Raw genomic sequence first — 21,506 nt, forward strand, 5'->3', positions numbered from 1 at the left:
GAAGGTGAACGAACTATTTTGATTGTTCTGCAAGTTCAGGTCAGCCTTATTTTTTCTCCAATGACACCTCTATAAGTGTGGAGGAAGGCTCCATGTAGGAAGAAGCTTTGTACTGAGGCTTTCCCTTTGCCAAATGGCAAAGAGATTTTTGGTCTTACAACAGGTTGGCAGACCAGAGCAAGGCGACTCTGTTTATCATCCATGCTGAAGACCACCGCACCTTGCCATTCCCCAAGTACGATACTGTTTCTGAGAATGAGAAAAGCAAACAATGGTAACATAAATGTCTTCCCTGAGTTAACAATTTCCCTTGCAGGGAAAGAGAGGAGAAAGAAGAATTTGAATTTCAATGTAGCCCCCTACACACACACGCACACATACATATACACCTCCTGCCAAAAGATGCATCTGGTTCTATAAAAATCCCGGATCCTCTTGCGTGAATGCAATCTGAAGTCAGAGGTTTGCATAAGAACCAAATCCTCAGCCAGAGGGCTGTGAAGTATCTGTCAGCTCATCAGCTGGATACATACAGAGCGAGCTATTTAGAGCTGATGTTTCTACTTGGAAGACAGGGACTTGGTTTTTTTTTTACTTCTGTGCACCTGTGGCCTTATCTTGCTTATTTCGTAATGTTCCTACCTGCTTTTACCTCACCTTGTCTGTGCTAAGGGTAACTCCAAAGTAAGCGGCTAACTTCTGGTTGCTCTAACGCTTGCGCATGGCAAACCTTTACCCAGGGACAGTGAGGCAGCGCGGTGCTGAGGTGCTGTCTTGTGAGTTGGGGAGGGAGACACCTATGTGGAATGAGAGCCCGATGAGTGTCAGGGTCTCTCCCTGATAGCAAAGGTAGTCAGCAAAGCCAAGGGGAGTGCATCTGACCCACCATATCAGCAGGGAGGTAGCTTGGGAGAGGGCTGCTTTAATGAAGAAAGCAACTGCAGTGCAACAAGAGCCATGTGAAATAATGTTAGGTGAGATACGCCAGAACCTCCCACCCTTGTCTCAGGTGATATATGCTCTGCTTTAATTTTTGGTTCAAGCAGACTACAGGCTTTGAACAAAGTCAGCCAAAACGGTACAGGTTAAGCAAATAGGCTTTCAGAAAAAGCACAGTCCGTGGTTGACCATATCATTCTGCAAATAACTGCCTTTGTAACAGAGGGCAATGACACCACTGACTCTCTACCCTTTTAAAAAATAAAAGGAAGAAAATAAACTACGCTTCTGGTCCTATTGCCTCTAGGTCAGCTACAGGTCTCTACAAACTATCAGGAAGTTACCTGGAGGAGACACTTCAATGCCTATAACGCTGGTGCCATCAGAATTTCTTTGTAGATGCAGGTGCTGGCCAGCCAACCTGAAATTAAATCCCACTGTGATGTTCTTTTTCCTATTCTACTGAAACAAATGGGGTAGCGGTTCACTGCTGACTCCTTCTCAAAGTGTGGTCTGTGACAGCGATCTTGGAAACGGGTCTGCGAGGTGAGCTCTCCTGTTCCTGCTCTGAAGTGCTCTAGCAGATTAAAAACAGTGGGATGGAGAAGGAGAGGTTGCTGAGCAGTTAATGGCACTAGAATGGGGAGATTGCATGTTGTGATGAACACTGGCATAGTTTGTGACCTTGCCTGGTGCATGCGGTGCTGATTATACCAAAGGATCGAGCAGATGTGAAGGAAAATTGAGTTTCATCTCCTCCCAGCTATCACAGGCCCTCTTTGGTAAGTAGAAGATTATGATACTTTAGGAAAATAATGTATATATCTGTGTGTGTTTGCAATAATGATGGATTTTTTTTCCCCAACCAAAGTAACTGTGATTGATGCATCTGGCTGCAACCTATAACAAACACTAAGGTTAATTGGAGCCAAAGGCACAGCAGTCCTTAAGTAGCATTATTCTGTGGTGCACTCACGTGCTGTCATTAATTTTCCTATTTGTTTGACTTTATGAAAACCCGTGGAAAAAAAGTCTGAAGAGAACAGAAAAAAGAGCTCAATTATACCTCTTACAAGGTAGTACCGAGGATGGGGAGGAGCTGAATCACCCGAGTCCTTGGTGACATTATGTTTTTGTACAGTATAACACCTCCAGGTAATTGGAAAGCATACTGTGCAGTGGCATTTGCTACATCTGTGCTCTTCTGTCTCTTCTAGCTGGTGCATTAAAAGATCGGGCATCATAACACTTCCAGGCCACAGCTATTTTATTACAGCAGAGTTCAACCTGAGTCAGAATTTGAACTCCTGAAGCACTGAAAAAATATATGGAACACAGGATTAGAGTCATTGTGCTGTGTGAGAAGGAACATGTGGCTGATCACTTCTGGTATCTCTTCTCTGAAAGTGGCCAGCATCTGGTGGATGGTCAGCATCTAGGGGAATGGTCAAAGACTCCAGCAATAGGCTGATGTGGGGATAATCTGCTTTCCATGAGAGAATCCTAATTGAGTAGAGTTAAAGACTGCTTTGAACTCTGAAAGTCTGAGGTATTATGGACTTTCCAAAAGCAGTCATGGGGACCCTGGGGCATTCTCATTCACAGTATGCTGTTTGCGTCCACGCACATGTCCTATTCCCCTTTGGACGTTAGTGAAGCTGTGTTTAGCAGGATTATGTGTTGCAGTGGTTCCTGCAGCACCTACTCCTGTTAAGTAAAAATAACATTTCCTCTCTCCTGAATTTATACAGTTAGGGATGGGGCCACAAAGCTTAGAGTTGTAGGATGTACTGCAAAGCAGCCGTAAGAGTGGAAGGTACCAGGAATTACAACAGTGACGTGAATGACAACTGATAAATCACAGAAATCTGACAAATTATATTTGTCTCTGCTGATCCCACAGTACTGTATAAACATGCAAGACGAGTCAAGCCCATACAACATATGAAATATTATATACTTGTCAGAATACTCCAAACAAAAACCTACCAGCCTTGCCTCTCAACAAACAATGCAGTATAAGATCTTTTGCTTTATTTTAGAAGTCAACAAGTCAGAAATGATTAATCTTCTTATATAAAATAGATTTGTAAAAGGTTTTCTTTGAATGAATGGTGACTGTCTGTATATGACTATATTAGGATGCGTGCAAGGGGAGCTTTCAGTGTGATGTCGTATCAAGGATGTAAACTAAATTTAAATTACAGGGAAAATGATGTCCCTATGATCCACCTGAAGTGATACCCTAAATTCTAATACCTTTGCAAGATTTCAGGGCAAACAATGACATGCCAGGTACAAAACCTACCACCCAATTCATTCCATGATAATGGCCAAATTATGAGGTTTGGCCATCAAAAATAAATAACACACACACACAGAAAAATGACAAGTATCTCTGTACTGCCTACAAGTAACTCCGTATGTGTACTTTTTCACACTTGCACCCTTACAACATATTGCAAGCATATGAGGGAGGGGAGGAAATGGGAGCGGGGGCAGGATTCCTGCACGTTACAGATACTGCTAACAGCTTTTTTCCCAGTCTTTCCCTAAGACTTTCTGGTTGCTGTATTTCATACATGGGAAAATTTCAAGATCCTTCCCTTGTTATCACTTATTCTAACAGCTACGTGTGCCTTGATGAGACAATTTTCTTGGCCATATTCTTGTTAGTGCTCATAAACATGTATTTTGATATGCTTCTTTTGGCTCAACTGCAGCACAGTAGCCTGTAGACATACTGGAAAGTTAGGACATAAACTTTTCCAGACTTTTGCAAACAGCTAGACTTCTGAAGAAGAGAAATTATTATTGCTTTTGGACTACCCCTTTCTTGTGAAACAAGATGCCCTGCTACTGTGTCCAGCATTGCATAGAATTTTATTGGGTGAGCAGTGATGTCTCATTGTCAAGCTAACTAGTAAGTAATGGAAAAACTGGCAAATAAAATTCAAGCTCCTGAAAATAATTTTTGAATATATTTCACATTCATATTTTTAATTATTTATTAAAAGAAACTATAACAAATGACAGGATCACAATCCTTTTCAGTGGGCCCTTAAAATAATCAGGATATTAAGTCTGCCCATGGTGGGGTTTTTTAGTGGAAATGTAGCAATAAAGTAGGAAAAGTGAGGTACAGTTTGGACAATGCATTCCTTAGTCATTGTTTTCATGTGTGATAAAGAGAGCAGAACAGCGTTCACGTGCCGTACAAGCCACGCCTGTATTTTATATGGGGATATATTGACAGGGACCTAAGGCTTGGGGCAGTACATTACCACAGTGAGCAAGAGCTTGCTTCTGGACAGTATCAAATAAAACTCTTTTATCATGCATTTTTCTGCTCATTGGTATGATGTTACATGATCCAGCAGAAACCATATGGTACAAACTCCTACACAGTTGCAAAGCACTCGGGCTTTAAAATGAGTGCCACAAATCTTTTTGCCGATGCTTTGTACTTCTAGAAAGGATTACAAAGTTAGCATTGCACAAGAGCAGCACAGGGAGTCTGAGTCATTCCAAGCTGTGGCTTAAGAGCAGCTTGGGGAGCAAAGGTAAGGTTAAAGGTGGCTTTAAGCCTTCCCTATGTACTACTAGTCCTTAGTCAGTTTCTGCCAGATCATACCCTTGATCTCATCCTTTCCTTTACGGCAATGTTTTGCCATTTTTAAGCTTCTTCTGCATCTTCTACTTCAAGTGTCAGGTGGGTTACAGGATGTAGAGAAGGGTGAAGTGTGCTGTGCACTCCTGCAAACTAGATGTCTATTATGTAGAGACTTGCGATTACGGGAGAGCTGGACTCAGTGCCCCAGATTATTCCTCCTAGTGCTATGTTCCCAGGAAATTCACCAATATTTAGAGTAGCCTGAAGGCTATTTTAAGTTGCACCGGCTGCTAAACACAGCAGGGATTCCATAGGGTGATAAAGGACATTTTAGATCAAGTCCTGACTTACACACTGCAGGGAGTGTAATGCGAAAACTGCTAGGAAAGCTCTGCTCGGTCTGAGCATTCACCTGTTTTGGGATAAGCCTTCCAGGGCTGAGGGAGGGCGGATTTATACTAGAGGGATGGTGCCAGTCTGCATTAACACAAACTATGGGAAGGGAATAACAATAGCAGAATTATTTAAGGCTGAAGATTGATATTTGAGACCTAGCTAGCTGGAAGCTGGGCTGTTTGGTATTTGATTTTTCATTCATTAAACCGATAACTTAACCCATTTTCAATCCCCGTTAATGCAACTCAATTGCATGAGTGCTTTACCGAGCCATTAAAGGAACCATCGTATAGAAATAGATGGGCAAAATTGTGTCCGTGTTACTGCACTGTGACTCTGATCAGAGACATAATGTACTGAGCATGATATAGTGCTCCTTCAGTATTCTCACTAGGGCTAGTAAAAAGTAAAGAAAGGATTGGCTGTTCGAAGGAAAAAATCTCAAAACTCTGCGCTTTCATATGTGATTCAAAAGCCCAGATTTTGAAATGACACTAGCTGGGTATAAACTGAAGCTGCAAGAAGCAGCAGTGTGTCCAGATAAAAGCACGCTGCCTTGTTTTATGTAGCGAAAGAAGGATACTGAAAAACTTGAGGAAAGAGTTGATGCTATCAGCCCTTGTGACTTCCTGTACTCACTATCTTGGTAAGTTTTTGTGCTTGCCAGAAGAAAATATTCATCCTCCATGGCCTGCATGTTGCTAATGTAAGTAAGTGATGGAGAGGGCCAAAACCATCCTCTCCCTCCTCACAGAGGGTGCAGCCTGACCCGATGCAGCCACCAGAGCTCACTGAGGCCACTGCTGAGATAAGGGTCATAGTCAGATGATGCAGATACCTCTACAGGGTTCAGACCAAAAGGTCAGTCACAGCACCTCAGTTGGAACTCTTTGTCTCCACACCTACACACAGAGAGGTCTACGTTAGCGCAGCCCTCAGCCACTCTGGTTCAAAGTCTGCACACTTAATTTAGGCATCAGTGGAGACTGGTTTGAGTATGTCTAGGCAATTTTGCATTGGACTTCATATTGCACTCTACCAATACTAACCGTTGGTGGTGGCATGGCAGCATACGGCTGGTGGCAAGAAAACTTTTAAACCATTTGTACCGTGCTCATCCACCCACATCACCATTCTGTCCCGCGGCCAAATGCCTCCACTGTGAATGCTCAGTGGAAAGATGGTTTTTTAACCCCCAACACCCTGCCTGTGCCTACAGCCTTTGCTGTGTTTACCCCCTCTGCCTGGCTGAACACCACAGCCCTCTTTCATGGAGCTCCTCTTCTTCTGTCAAGGGCCATGACCTGGCCTTACAATTGCCACAGCATCCACGGCCCCACTGGGTCACACCAAAGGTCCGCAGCACCAGGGGCCTCCCTGGCGTGACTCCAGGCTGGAAATGAGCCACAACCCAAGGTGGCTCAGGCCACCAAAGTCTTACTAAACCACTCTCTGGAGGAATTTGTTCCCCCTTCCTCATTGCTCAGGGAGAAAACCCTGCAGCAAAACTGGGCTTAGTAAAACCAGTGAAAAAAAGGTTGGGCTTTCTTTTAAATAATTAAAAGGGGTGCTGCGGTGTCAATTTTAATGACGCGTGTTTGTATCTGATGGCGGGGCAGGAATCTCGCGCAAAATTCTCAGGCGGGAGGTGCAGGGAAACCCGCCTCGGCAGCGGCCGCAGCTCCCGCTCCCGCTCCCGGCCCCGCTCCCGCCCTCCGGCCCCGCCCCCGGCCCCGCTCCCAGCCCCGCCCCCGCCCCCGCCCCCGGCCCCGCCCCCAGCCCCGCTCCAGCTCCCGCCCCCGCCCCCGCCCCCGGCCCCGCTCCCGGGCCCGCTCCGGCCCCCGACCCCGCTCCCAGCCCCGCTCCCGGCCCCGGCGCCGCTCCAGCTCCCGGCCCCGCTCCCGCTCCCGGCCCCGGCCGCCACGCGGGGGAGCTCCAGGCTTTGCAGCCGGGCGCCGGCCCGGGACTGAACTTGCCATCGGCATCGGTCTGCTGGTTCTTTAAAAAAAAAATAAAATAATCGGTGCTTTAATGGGGTATGTAGCTTGGCAAATAATTTAAGGGTAGAAGGGAAAGCACTGACAGTCTTTAAAAACAAACAAACAAAAAAGTATCATCTCCTTCACTGGTACATATTTTAAAACACAAACGGCTAAGCCTTTCGCTGTTTCCTAGTAAAGTGTTTAACGGTGACAAAAAAGGGTGGGTTTTTTTGAGCACTTTAAACAGCTCAGCTGAAAGTGCAAAAATTAGCATGAAGTGAAATGTTTAGGGAAGCTTAATACAGAGTAAGTTCGTTATTTTCTTTTCCCTAAGACACCAGGGCCAATTAACCATTTCCGATTAAGTAGTGTAAAACAAAATAGCATGCGGCAAGAAACAGTGGCCAAATAGTTATGACTGGCCTGTGGAAGGAAGAGAGATTGACCCTGAATGAGAGGTAAATAATTTTCTGATACCAAAACGTAAAACTACAGCACAAAAAGGCAACAGTTGGGTGAAAGAATGAGAAGGGAAAATCATGTTCAGCATTGACGTTATTACGTACTGTTCTTTTCAAACCCTATCCACTGAATGTGAAACCTTTTGTTTGTCTAGGTGTGCATCATATTGCATCACATAATTCTGCTACTCAAATGTGTAGAGGAACTCATTCCTCTCTATTCATCTGCCAAATTCCAATCTCTGGTCATTTTTTGTGAGATTTTTATACAGAACAAAGTTAAACATATACCATGAGAGAAATATGTTTAGTTTTGTCTTTGAATGACTCAGAAATTATCTAATCAGCACGTCACCAGGCTGCAGTTATGCGTGTTTTATTACTCCTTATATATATTTTTTTTGAATCATGTTTAATATTTTTGGCATCTAAACAGTAGACATTGGAGTTGGCAGTTTCTATCTCACTGTATGAATGGGGAAGAGAGTTAAAATTTCTCTGCAATGGCTGAGGTAATGTTTACAGACTCATAACCAGGCTGTTGTCCGTGCTGGTGTTTGCTCTTCAAGCTTGGGTTAACAGTCTAACTGCCATAGTGACTCTCTGGAAACGTAGAAATGCAGAACAGCACTTTAGCAACTGAGAAAGACAGAAACCTAGTGTTAGATTATGGGATACTTCATAGCAAGGGGAAAATTTTGGAAGAAATCCTACAATCCCAGAGGTTGCTTTTATTTTCACATTGATGATCTATGATAACAATTTTCTCACGCTTTGTAATCACACCTCAGGTAAACCATCTTGCTCACAACACAGAGCTTGGCCACAATGGGGATGAAAAGTGCACTGCAGCCTCACAGGTAGAGCCTGACAAAAATCTTAAGATGTTCTGATACTTTTGGGTGCTAAAAAGGCAAGCTCAGAGTGGCTTTCCAAATGACAAATGTTTTCCTGGGAGCCCAGGATGAATACATACATCAGTGGTGATTTTTCAACTGCCATTTTTCACAGTTCAGCCAACTTTACGTTATTTACGTTGGCATGGTATCTTAAGGAGATCTAAAAAGATGTGGGTTTTCAAGCTACATTGTAATGATGATCTTCCTTAAGATCACTACATGTAATGATTAGAACTTCCTTACCCCTTTCTGAACAATAAACAAGACCAGGCGAGCGGCTACACATATAAGTGCTTGAGACTATTTGTTTCTCTACAAATAAATCCATGCATAAGTATTTGCAAGACTGGGCTCATCCGGTCTAACCTGCAACCTAATTTTCATTTTAGCTTAAATTAAATTATTTGCGCTTCTAACTGTCCTTTGTCCCACGCCCTGATAGCTTTCCCTTGCTATTACAAAAAGAAGCAGCTACTTTAATTGCAGTTCAGTGTGAAAAATTTCCAAATTCGAGAGATGAAAGATATTTGCATTGTCCTAGCATCCAGGTTTCACAGTGCTCAGGAGCTCTTTCTCACGCACTCCCATTCTGGTCTGAACCTGGGATTAAGCCCTGCACAGTGCTTGCTGCCTGTGTTGTTCGGAGTCATGCTCTTTGTCTGCAGTGCACGTAAGGGCATGCCTACAGGGCTGTGCAGCCGAGTGCGATGTGGAGAGCCCCCAGCCCTCCCAGGCGCTGCCAGCAGCCCCACCGTGCCAGCACCGCGTTGCACCTTGCCTCTTGCATCCTGCTAATGGGCAGAGCTAACCAGCGTGGACGCGGCACGGGGCTGGCACAGCTTCGCTGTGGTTGTGGGATCTCTGCCTGGTGCTGGGCTCGACCCTTGCATGGGTACCAGTGAGCTCTGGGACCAGTAGCACAGCACTGAATCCCTCCATAAAGATGTTCTAGTCACCTCGGTATCGAAATCAACAGTACTGCTATCAAACACTGCCTGGGAGAGACATCTGCTATTTAAATGTGTTATAGCAGATGAAAGGAATTGAAACACAAAAAACAAACACTTCCCTTTTTCCTAGTATAATCAGTATTTTTAAGCAGTTTATCTGCTTATTAATAGGAAGGTTTAAAACATTTTGCTTGAGCTGACATTCTTTAATTATAATATTCACACTGCTGAATATGCAGTCACACTAACAGAAGCTCCATTGTGAAAGAACGCACAGATTCAATCTGTTTCTTTCTCTGAATTTTTCTGACTTGGTCATGTTTTTCCATTCATCATTATTTTTTTGTTTGCTTCTCACATTTCTTCTTAAATGTGTGGGTTTTTCCTCTTATTCTGTTGTTCCACTTGAAAACACCAGGATTAGGATGCAGATGTTTTTTGATCAGAGATTTTTTTTTAAATCGTTCCCATTTTCCACAGTCTATTTGGGTAGCTGGGCATTTTTGTTTGTTTGTTTCTTTTCGACCCTGCCTTGTTCATTTTGGGTTTGGGTTTTCTTTTTTTTTCCTGATAAATGCATTACCCTAGTCTTCTGAGTATAAACATCTCCTGTTTGCTATTGTTTTCTTAAAACAGCATTTCAGAAAATTAACTATTTCTTCTAGTTAAATAAATCATAAGCTACGCTAACTATGCCAATAATCTAACGTCGTTCTCGTTTAGTGCTTTGCTAACCATGAAAGCTTAGGTCAAAGAGGTACCATTTTAGGAAGCTTTTGGGGAAAAAAAAAAGGATAAATTTTCAACATGCCTGTTATCGGTAGTAAGATTGCACTGTAATACCTTTAGAAATGATTTTATAATTTGTCCAAGTTATAAGATTTACTGAACATGGAGTAAGTGGAGGAGAAAAGTAATCATATTTCTTGCCAATAAGAAAGGACTAACTTTTTAATTTATTTAAAAAGAGTAATGACCTCTTTAAATGGGCACCAATTGGAATTTTGGCTACCTTGTAATCTGCAGGCTAACATTCACAGGAGTTGAATTACACTTAATTTTTAGAAAGCTGAGAGGAGAAAAAGATGTTCAGCAGCTTAGCCTAGGGAAACTGCCATCGAATGCCACTTAAGCATTGGCCAGCAGAAAGAATACAACCTGAGTCGTTACCATCCATGAAGCTGGCAACATCCACCTTCATTAAAACTGTATTATAAACACTGAAGAGGCTCTGAAATGCCTTTTCTCTTGCATTAGAACAAGTAATCAATGGATTTTACAGGGCTGGTATTTTGATATAAATTTTTAATATCAAGAAACTAAAGTTGGTGGGGATGTTCTTCCATAACCCTGAACATTGCCAGTAACTAGGATATCCACCACTGCCATTTAATGGCTGTATATTTTTTTAAGAACTTCTATACACCGAGCACAAGTTGAGAGGGAAGCTCACCTATACACCATCCCTTCCAAGGAAAAGCAAAATTGCCTTCAATGATGTGTGCTGGGCAAGCTCAGAAATGCCATAAACTTCAGTTGTTTGGGAGCTTGGCCAAGTCAACAGACGTCCTGCTCATTTCCAGAGTTCATTTAATGCCTAAAACTTTGTTGGTTAATAGTTCCCTCCCACCCAGAATGATTTCATCTTTCCCTGGGGGGCAACTGCACTTCTGTTTTAAAAAGAATTGCGACACCATGTCCTGGCACCCCTGAGGAGCAGCTCCAGGGCAGCCCCAGGGAACCTGGAGAGAGGTCAGTTCAGCAGAGAGAAAGCACAACCCCCACTAGATTAGTTGCCTCTTAGAAAGCATCTGCCACCACCTCTTCCAGGCAGTGGACTTAATTCCTGAAAAGGGTATCGGCTGAAGTTAAAAAACGAGCCAACAATGAAATGTGAGTTATCCACTGAAAGATTTTCTACAAGTAAATAAATAAATGCAAAAATCCATGGATGACGTTTTTTCCTTCTCTTTGTTGCTAGACACCTCATAAAAAATGGGAACAATATTTAGTAAATTTTTAAAACAAGCTATCTTTTCTCCCACAAGAGAAAGCAGGAGATTATCTATTACCTGTAGCTATAATCAGGATAATATTACAAATCTGGTTTTCCCCTGCAATCCTATTTCTTTTTGCTCAAGCAATTAATTTTTCTGTGACATCACATACTTCAAGGAGAAAACACAGGATGACTTTGCTACAGCAGTGCGAGCAGAGCAGCAAAGAGGGGATTTTTTTTTTTCCCTCTTGCTCTGCAATATGTAACTGAAAATGCTTTCAGGGTTAGTCAGCTTTCTTTAAACCTGTGGCAGTTAAAAAGTGTTTTCCCAACCCTTCTCCTGTGTCTTATCACGAACAGACAAAGGCAGAAGTTCCTGTAGCCCTGCAGCCCCTTCGCACCAATACAGCTGAAGCAAAGGCAATGCAGGCAAGGTGTAAACCTCTCCCCTCAAAAAAAGAGTAGGTCTCTCTGCGGAAATCTAGATGTGTGCCATCTCCAGTGAGGGACCTGGGTGCGTGAGGTTACAGAAGGATTATCCTAAAGCTGCCTCCTTCTATCTTGTAATCTAGTGATTTCTTATCCCAGCACAGCAGTTTATTACAGTAAGGACACAATTTAGCATGTCTCTGAACATACCATTATTACTGAACGTATCGTAATTAGTTCCTGCTTGCGAAGCACTTGGACATGGAGGAACATGTAAGTGCTAAGTGTTACAGTCATTATCATCCACCTTTACTTTAACAGGTTTCCATTTTATTTAGCCGCTTGTGACCAAGGCATCTGTATGCCTTTGACCAGGCTGTGCATGGGTGAGACAGTGAGACCACAGGAACTGAGGGGTGGAGTCCTGAAGCCTGCCTTGCTCCAGAGAGCTGAGAGAAAAGTTTGCTGGCAATGTAATAAGCTATTAGTAAGGAAGTAAGAAGTTATTGCAATTAAATGAACTGTATTGCCAACTCCGAGTCTCCAAATAAATCATAAGTTGGGCTGACTTAAAAATAACTTAAGATTGTTCTTTTGTCTTTTTTCCCCTTGGTAGACTTCATGTTTTCAAGGCTTTCTTTATATGCAAGAGCTAGGAATTTTACTTTTTTGGTGAAAATTAAAATCCCTGTATAACAACATCTTTACCTTAACAGGTCAGAGCTTTAAGGAAAATGAATGCTAAGAGTGGACAACAAGGAATGACACACGCAGTGGATTTCAAGATGAAACAAACACCACCAAAAACCTAAGATATAAGGGCCTGATTCATTGTTACTAGTCACATCAGCTGAGAATAATTTCACCAAAATCTACGGGTAAAATCTTCAATCTCCCAAACTCGTAGAAGTTCAATGAAAATATTGCCAGCATCTCCAGTGGAGAGGGAAGACCAATAACCCAATGTAAATAAGAGCAAATGTAGGTCCTGTCATTTGACCAGACAGCTTAAATGACAGAAAACAGGATCATATCCTCAGCTGTTACAGATTTCACATTTTTGCTTTGCTTTTCCCTCAAAAAAATGCTGATTTGGTGGTCTGATGAACTGAAACTTAAGGCTGAGCATTAGGTCTGACTTAGATTTAAGTGGAAGAAAAATATGTCTGCATGGGATGAACAGCTATATGCATTTTAGATGCATATACATCTATTTGTGTGAAGGCAAAATCTGTCCTATTTATGAATGCATGCCATATGGTTTCTTTTCGCATGCCGTTAAGGGGCTTCTGTTAAGGTGCATGTCTACAAAGTATGAATACTCAGAGAATCTTCAAATCCCAGTGTCCAGGTCTGTAAACTCCTATTCAAGTGAGTTACCACTGTCTTAATGAAATTATTTTTCCATTGTAAATTTGCAAATGGTCTGCTCTAGGGTATAAAGACCTTAGAAGGTAGTGATAAAATGCACTTTATAAAAAAATTTGAACTCAGCATGAGTAAGGATTACTCATGAAAGGAAGGGCACTGATGCTTAAACCTTGAGTTACCCAATTCCTTTTTAAAAACTGGTCTCTAATGGGTGGTTGCAAAACTTGGAGTGTCTTTTGTCCCCTCCTTCCTGTTCCCCCTCCATCACATGAGATATTGCAAGTCAAGCTTTTAAGACTTAAAAATGTGGCCTAAATGCATCAGTTATCTTCACTGCAGGTCTTTCACTGCATGACTAGAGTGTGAGAAAAGTGAATTCCACCCTGAGATAAGAGACTCCCCTGTCTGTAGTTGTCTGCAGATATGAGAAAACACAGGCTATGGGCTTTCTGAGTATCTCAGGGGCCCAAAAGTTCAGGAATCCTTCCTGTGCCTGCCTCCACTGCAAATCAGGTACCTTGGAATGAGCTTTTTTTATCTTTTTTCCTTTTAAATCTCTCTACTGATGCAAAGCTTCTGCAGTGCAGATACTGGCAGCTGTGGAGCTGAAGACCTTTATTTGTCCACAGAACAGATAATGGATAAACAGCAGCAATGACAGTTTCTTCAGCCCAACTCGCCAAGGAGCCTAGAGCTTGTTTTGCAGGGATGTATTCCACACCACTTCTGCTACTGGTTCATGGGCCAGTGCCACTGAAGTTCTCAACAGATGATGCTATTACTACAACCCCCCACTATTTATTTTTTCTTTCTGTATGAAAGGGAATGGAAATAGTTATTTTGCTTAGATGGTCCTCTGAAAAGCCATTAGGTGGTACTAACGGTGCTTTCGACTGCTGGCATCTGTTCTCGTTGGGGCTTGACTACAGGCCTTGAAGGCAGAGGGCTTTCAAAACCTGTTTGTTTGCCAGTCCCCTGAGGAATACCAGCTATGTTGGTATCAACATACTGAAAGATGTATGATACCAGCCACCAAAAGCCAGGTGCTCTCAATGGCAGAGTAATAGTTTATTGAAAGGGACAGGCATGTGAGGGTGGGCTGTGAAGTAAAGACGCAAAATTTCTCATGAGACCTTTTAAACACTCTTACTGAATTACCTTGTCCAACTAGCATTAGTTAAAAGCTTTGGAGAGTGCTCTGTTCCCAGTTATCCTTCTCCCAAGGGCATTTACCAGTCTACCGTGTTGTAGGGAAAAGATCAATGCTGAGTCTCTCTTTCTCTTTCTTTTGGAAAATAGAGAGAATTTTAGAGGAAAAATATAATAATATTCTTTATAAATCCATTTAAAAGCAGTTTCATCCACAAACACCATTCTACATTTCTTTCCTTCACAGTGTGTATTTTTTCCCATTGCCAGTGGCCTGAATAGTAGTGGTGCAGCATGAGCCTGGCTGTCACATGCTACTCGTCCTGAGCAGGAGCCAGGGCAAAATGCTTACTCTTGTGTCCAAAAGAACTGGGGTTATTTTAATCTTTTAAGGTTGTTTTTTTTTTTTCCCTGATAGAGGAAAAATCCCACAGACAACCAAAATGTCCTTCCTGGTATGAGATAGTCCCTCATCCTTTTCCCTCTTTGCTTATGGCTTTTAAAGAGATCATTTCTGCAGGACCAAGGGTTCAGCTTCCTATTTTTGGCACAGTGCCCATGTTTCTGACTTTGCATGGGAAGGGTTAGAGCTGAGAAAGCAAAGCTGAGTATTTATATTATAAGGTATGCGGGTTGTGCCTAGAGCCAAGCAGTCAGAAGCGCAGAAGGCTTGCAGTTTGTAGGTATACACCCCAGCAGACAACAACCAGAAGGGCTGCCTCGTGAAAATGTACTCCCTCCCTTTGGCATCCCTTCAGTCAGGCAGAAACAATGCATAGCCCAAATGCTCCAAAGCTTCATCTGCTTTGCAGTCGCAGAGGCCCATTCATCAGCTGGTAAAGGCGATGACAGTTTCTTAAAGTTACTAGAGTTACACATGGATTTACTCCAATTAAAGACTTGGCCCAGATTCTTTCGGATTTTTTTTCTTTTTTTAATGCATTAGCAGATGGCAAATATGCATTGAGCACAGACAAACTACTGGGTTTTGAGGGCAATGGCTGCTTGCAATGCTAATTCGGGGTTTTATGTTTATGCAAGCTAACCTGGAGGGATACATTTCGAGCTGGGTTGAAGCAGCAGAAGGACTCAAGCCACAAAGTGCAGATATGGGTATAGGTAATCCATTTAAAGCTGGGGTGTGTGGATGCAGGGCTGGGTGACTGCTCCTTCTGAAGAGATTCAGAAAAAAAGACAGGAGATGTGAAGAGAGCACAACTTCATGCATTTCCCTCATTCAGTCATGTCAAGATGAGGTCACTTGCACAACATAGACCTCAGTTCAGTCTCCAAACACCTTCATCATGTGAAGGTATTTGGCTTTATGGTTTGGATTCAGGCCAGCTGACACTCTACTGCAAGCTGATATCCACACATTCTCCTGGGAACGATGTCCACATGAGAAAATTTTAGTGCATTGGTGTGTGGTGGAACTCAATTAGTAATCAGCATCCAAAAGTAGAGGTTGAGAGATGTGTACAAACCAGGTGCTGACAGATTTTCTTCATCTAGCAGTTCTTCTGACACATATCCCGTGCCTGTGTCTGCAAACTGTAGCATGCTGTTGCAGACTCATGTGGAACAAAACACAAAACTCCATTATCCTAGCTGCAGAAGGCAACTCAGGATAACCATAAAACACCTACTGACCAAGGCTGAACAGCTTATATATAACTGGGCATTAGCTAGTGCCTAGTTCAGACTATGCAGTCACAGAATAGGAATAAAATGTAAAAGCAAGGAAAAGGCCATTTTCCTCACAACAGGCCTATCCACAATTGCAGTGGAAAGATGTGTGACACTGAGGGAAGAATTTATCCTGAAGACCACTACAGCATGTATGTATTATGGTCTGCACTGACGTCGAGGAGCTTCCAGCAAACGTTTTGTACCTCACTTTTTATTTCCTAGTTCTTTCTCTTCCTTTCATCCGAGAATTGTGATATCCTTATGTTAGGTCTGATACCATGTTGTTCCTTCACATAAGATATTCTTGTGCATTATGGTCAGGTCTACTTTTTTTTTTTTTTAAATTCCTGATTCATTTAAGGGAACCAAGAATTCATAATTGTGAGTGAAAATCACATTGACCTCACCTGAAAATTCTGTATACAAAAGACTTTAAAATCATTCCAGTGGTTACAGAATGAATCATAATATAGTAGACATTTAGCTTTTTTTTTAATAAGTGTGCTTTAATTGGACAAAAGTATAACTGACATGTTTAACTTACACATTTATTACAGGGTAGAACTCACTTAAGTACTCTGTTCTAATAGGATTTGCTGTGAAGTTAGCCACATTTTGGTCAAATAATCCTGCAACCAAGACTAATTTCTCTGAACATATTTGCCAGCTGGGACTCTATTAGGTTAGAGCACCGCTTCACACAATTAGGACCTGTGGGCACTAACGTAACACAAATAATTAATAATATGTTGCTGTAGAATAGTTTGGATAAATAATTCATCACACAGATTAATTATGAACTATTTGCTCGCGCTGTTGTTTGCTGTGTCACTGGCCACAGAAGTTCCATGATACAGCTCCTGCTCTCTGGCTACATGGCTGAGGATTTTTTTAATGGGAGAGTGAGGAGAGAGGGGAGAGACGATTGCTCTCAGTTCCTGGACATGTCCACTGTTGATAATTTATTCATGCATTTCCTTCTGCTTGCCTGGTCCAGTTTTTCAGCTCATGTTTATCATTACAGCTCCCTGGAAGTCAATGGAATAATATTCATTTGTCCTCTTTTGACTGAGAATATAAGTAGATAAAATTCCAGTCAGAACTAAGAATAAGATAGAAACCCTGAGTGTTGCTAATCCCAAATCTAAGGGCCTTATTCCTCGCAGGTACTGCTCAGTCCCTGATTCAGCACAATCTTTTGAGCATTTACTTAAATCCCACTGACAGTAAAGACCCACAAGCACATGCTGAGCGCAAGAGCCACAAGAAAATATTCTGATTGTGGTTCTCAGAGTCCTCCTAACAGCAGATCCTTGAAATGTGAATGCAGCCCTAAAACTAAAATTCAGTTTATCACATCCTGAAAAGCCAGGAGCATGAGAAATCTTCCTCTGAATGTATTAATGCTTAGTTTTTCCTTTGAAGAACCAGCAGTTTTCACATTATGGCTCTAGTATTTTAAAACTTAAAGCCCTCGAGTCCAAGACAAAAACTAAGCTATTGATTAAAAGAAAAGCTATGGAGATGTTGAGAGTTCAAATAAAGGAATGAAGATGCTTAAATATCAGCATTTTTTTGAGCTTTTTAGTGTCTTACTGACTAGGGAAGCTCAAGAGGACAAAAATAACGCCGCACTCACCTCCCCTGTGAGCCAGTGGACCTCATAGCCCCTAGCTGACAATCTTTTCCCTTAGCTCTACAGGCTATGACCATCATACCCAACCCTTGGTGAAACGAGTGTTAAATCCACTGAAGAGAACAAAAAATGCAAATATTCAGAGGGAAAAAAAAGCTATACAATTTTCTGAAGTAGCTGAACTTGGAGAAGACAAAGTCAAGGGGGGGCACTAGGCCAACTTGAAAATAGATAACAAGACAAAACATTGTTATTATTTTCTATTTGAACATAAAAGTTTTTAAATATCAAAAATAGCTTTGCCAGAAGTGGAATAGATTCCACTCTCTTCCACTAAGCTGCATGTCTTTGGCCTGATTTTATACTCAGGAGAGCGAGAAAAGTTTGGCCAGCAGATTTACTGGTATCTACCCCCCACCCCCTTCCACCTGGTAGCACGCTCCTTCCTGGGCTGCCTCTGTAGCAGCGAAATGCAACGGCTCCTGCTCCATTGTTTCCCAGAATATAGCAGCAGGATCACCCCCTGCCTCCCCTCCTAGCAGAGGCTGCCCAGCAGTAACCTAATAAGCAGGGCTGGGAGACTTATAGGAAAACATCACCGAGAGATACGACTAGTTGCACAAAGTAAATGTCAAAAGGAAAATTCCTCTCTGGGAAGGTATGTCAAGCAAGCCTTGGTCATGTACATCTGGATTTCATTCTCTAAAGGAATGTTAGCTGGACAACATTCAGCTCCTGGGCTTGCAGACCTCAGCCCGACTCTGCCAAGTGCTGATCACCCTCCATCCCAATGGACTGCAGGGTCAGTGAAAAGCAACTGAGCCTGGGAAGAGACGAAAGCCATCATTTTGTGGGATCAAGCCCATCGCGTAACGCAAGGGGACAGTTTTTCCCCTGGCATGTGTGAGGGGACAAGGTACTAAAAGATCAGTACAACAAACTAGTACCTGCAATGTTCACATAGGCAATGTTTCAGATGCAGCAATAGTAATAATAAAAATAATAAATGAAAATATAAACCTGGGTATAGTTTCTCTTAGATGCAAATTAAGATTTAAATATAAAAATGATAGGTTTCTGCTAATCCTTCTTAGGAAGTCATAAATTGTTAATCAGACCTTAGGCAGTGTTGTTTAATACCAACTTTAATAAAATAGCTGCCTGAAGCAGAGAGACAGTTGGGATCCTGACTCTAAAACTCTGGTAGCCTCATCCACATTTTTGTAGCCTGAGGCTCTTACACTACCATTGATACCAACTCCTTTGAAATATGCTCATTTTTTAGGCTGCTAAATTATTAAACACCTTATTAGTAGAAAGATTAGATGGAAGAAAAGTCATCTCTGTATGACGGAAAATGGATTGGAAGAGGAAGGAAAAGTTGAGGGAATATTTACATAAAAGATACAGCTCTGTTGTTGCTATACAGAGGTAATCCATAATCCATAGCTCATTTAAGAAATGAGCCCATCAAATTACATCACAATGCATGACAAATTGCTACCGTGGAGCTATCCTACAATAGATTACATAGAATCATTCCTGTCAAGAGTAAAACTTGTTTGAGACTAAAAAACCAATGTCGCTACAAGGTTATTTTCCCTGTTGTTCCATATGATTTGTCTATCACACACAATGCCTCACATTTCCATCATATACTTTGATGGGGGTAGCAAAAGTTCCCTTGTATGGGGCAACCATAAAGATTGCCAAGATAAAACTGCTTTGCAAATCACAGGAAAAGGGAAAGGAAGAAGAAGGAGAAATGTTTCTTCCTCATTATTCCTTAATAATAGTTGTCAGTCAGGTGAGCAGATCTTTAGACTATAAAAAAAAAAGCAGTAATTTCCTTCAGTGCAATGCCTTTTCACTGTATGTCCAGAGCAGCTTGTTAGCATGCTAATTGTTTGGTTTAATATGCAATACAGAGCACACTTACTACTTTGAAGTGCTTATTCATGATGTCATGGATATTAGTGTATATTTCTTAATTACACAACAGGACAATCTTTTCCCCCTTCAACCTACACTTTCTGTTGCTCTGATTGGTTTCTCTAACTAGCCAGAATAATCATTTTGCCACACAGAAGCAGATAAGGAAAAAAATAAGTAAATAATTTTAAAAGCCATTTTAATTTAATAACAAATTGGAAGCTGTACTTTGTGTTAAATTAGCACTGCAAGCCTCATATCAATTCAAGGCAAGGTTCCTTGTTCGTTACTGCTTAATTAATCAGTCCTGTTTCCATCTAAATGAAAAGTTTTCTCTCTCTCCCCTATCATCTCTAATATCTCATTTTAGGCAGCACATCAAGTTAATCTTGCTTACATTAGCAACTTATTTCTAATGGCTCAGCTCAGTTATTTACAATAATTCTTCCTATCCCAGCTTGCAGCCAAATCCTGCTTGGTCTTTTTGCTCTTTTCAGACAGTTGGAGTCAATGGTAAAAGAGCAAGCACAGAGCGAGCTCATCCAGCCCCGTGACACACCGACTGAGGACAAAGACCTACTTCCAACACACTGATGTCTACTGAACTTTTGGCTTCCTGGCGTGCCTTGTCTTCCTAGAGGCAACATGCACAGAGCTGGGCAAAGCATCATTACCTTATGAAACAACAGAGGAGCATGAAACAGTCCAATGGAAGAAGAGAAATATGGAAGAAAAGGGGAACATATGAGTTTGGGTGCTGCCTGAAAACATGTCTTCATTACCCTTTATATGGCACGTCCCATAAATAAAGCTGGGATAACCATGAATCCTGCACCACCATTGACCTTTCACCATTACATCTTCGAAGGAAGTGGAGAATGGGACTTTAAGCACCATCTGGCTGAGTATCTCCTCTTTGTGCTCACCCCACCATTCCCAGAGCTGGAAACTGCCACAAGCTGCCAGAATCCAGTACCTTCTATCACCACGGCAGCCAAGCACACTAGGTTTGGGACTTAACAAAAGAACTCCTGTGTTTTGGATTGCACCAACTTGGCCCCGGTCAAACACTGACTGAAGCTGTGGTCGCTGGTAGCCATCTAGTCTTTGTGCTTGCTGTTGCTAAGTTCAATCTCCAAAAGTAAGTTTTCCGGCTGCCTCCTAGGGCTGGAATGCCTGCCTGTGTCAGGATGCCTGCTGCCCATCGTCCCTCTTCAGGCAACACCACTGCTCCAGCAGCTCCATCCTGTGGTGACCCACAGCCTCTGAGATATAATAGATACTTGCTTGGGTCAGGGCTCGAAACCAAATCTGCACCTGCGGTGCCTGCATCACATGAAGGCTGGTTTTAATGCCAGTTTGACCAAACATAAATACCTCTGTAATAAACAAAAATACACCCAATATAAATAAGCCATTCCAAGAGGACAAAAACTGTTCCTGAGTAAGCTCAGCGTTCACTTTTGCTCATCCAGGATTCAGGACAGTATTGCAACAGGAAACAAGGATGTGCAGTGTATTTTAACCTCCTAGATTTGCAGCACCCAGCTTCTGACCTCACATTTACCAGCCTGGTTGAAATTACAACCTGTTGCTAAGGAGAATTTCGTCATACCTTAAAGTAACTGCGATATCAAGTAGCTTTGAGATACCTGACGAATGTATTACAGTAGATTAAAGAGAAGCCACTTCAGAAAACCTGCAAAAGACACCCTAACAAGTTACAATATGATAACACATTTCTTTTAATTCTGTACTGAAAAAAGTGGGAGCCTGTTTTGTGGGGTTTTTGTTTGTTTGTTTGTTTGTTTTCCCCAAGAGGAAGAGAAATCCTTTCTACAAATCAGTGTGCACACTCTTGTTTCTGATGGGAAATGCTGCTCTGAAAAGCACTGAATTTCAAAGCTGCTTGAGATTAGATTGTCTGCAGAATTGTGCTGATGGCTGTAAATATTAATAAATAAGAAACACTGGGCCAGCTTTTTTCCTCAGATGTTACGCACTGCTTCCTCTTAAGTGCAGATGACCTGAAGACATAGGCACCAAAAGGAAGAATCTGAG

At 42.1% G+C, this 21,506-nt stretch overlaps 1 long non-coding RNA gene across 1 annotated transcript; it reads left to right on the plus strand.

Moving 5' to 3' along the window:
• The first annotated feature begins 1,143 nt into the window (after nt 1-1,143).
• On the plus strand, nt 1,144-21,420 carry LOC142053103 (uncharacterized). Its single transcript, XR_012659089.1, has 2 exons — nt 1,144-1,721; nt 19,943-21,420. It is a non-coding gene; the product is annotated as an uncharacterized LOC142053103 (long non-coding RNA).
• Nucleotides 21,421-21,506: the final 86 nt, after the last annotated feature.

Source organism: Phalacrocorax aristotelis, chromosome 2 (genome assembly GCF_949628215.1).
Source record: "Phalacrocorax aristotelis chromosome 2, bGulAri2.1, whole genome shotgun sequence".
Classification (NCBI taxonomy): domain Eukaryota; kingdom Metazoa; phylum Chordata; class Aves; order Suliformes; family Phalacrocoracidae; genus Phalacrocorax; species Phalacrocorax aristotelis.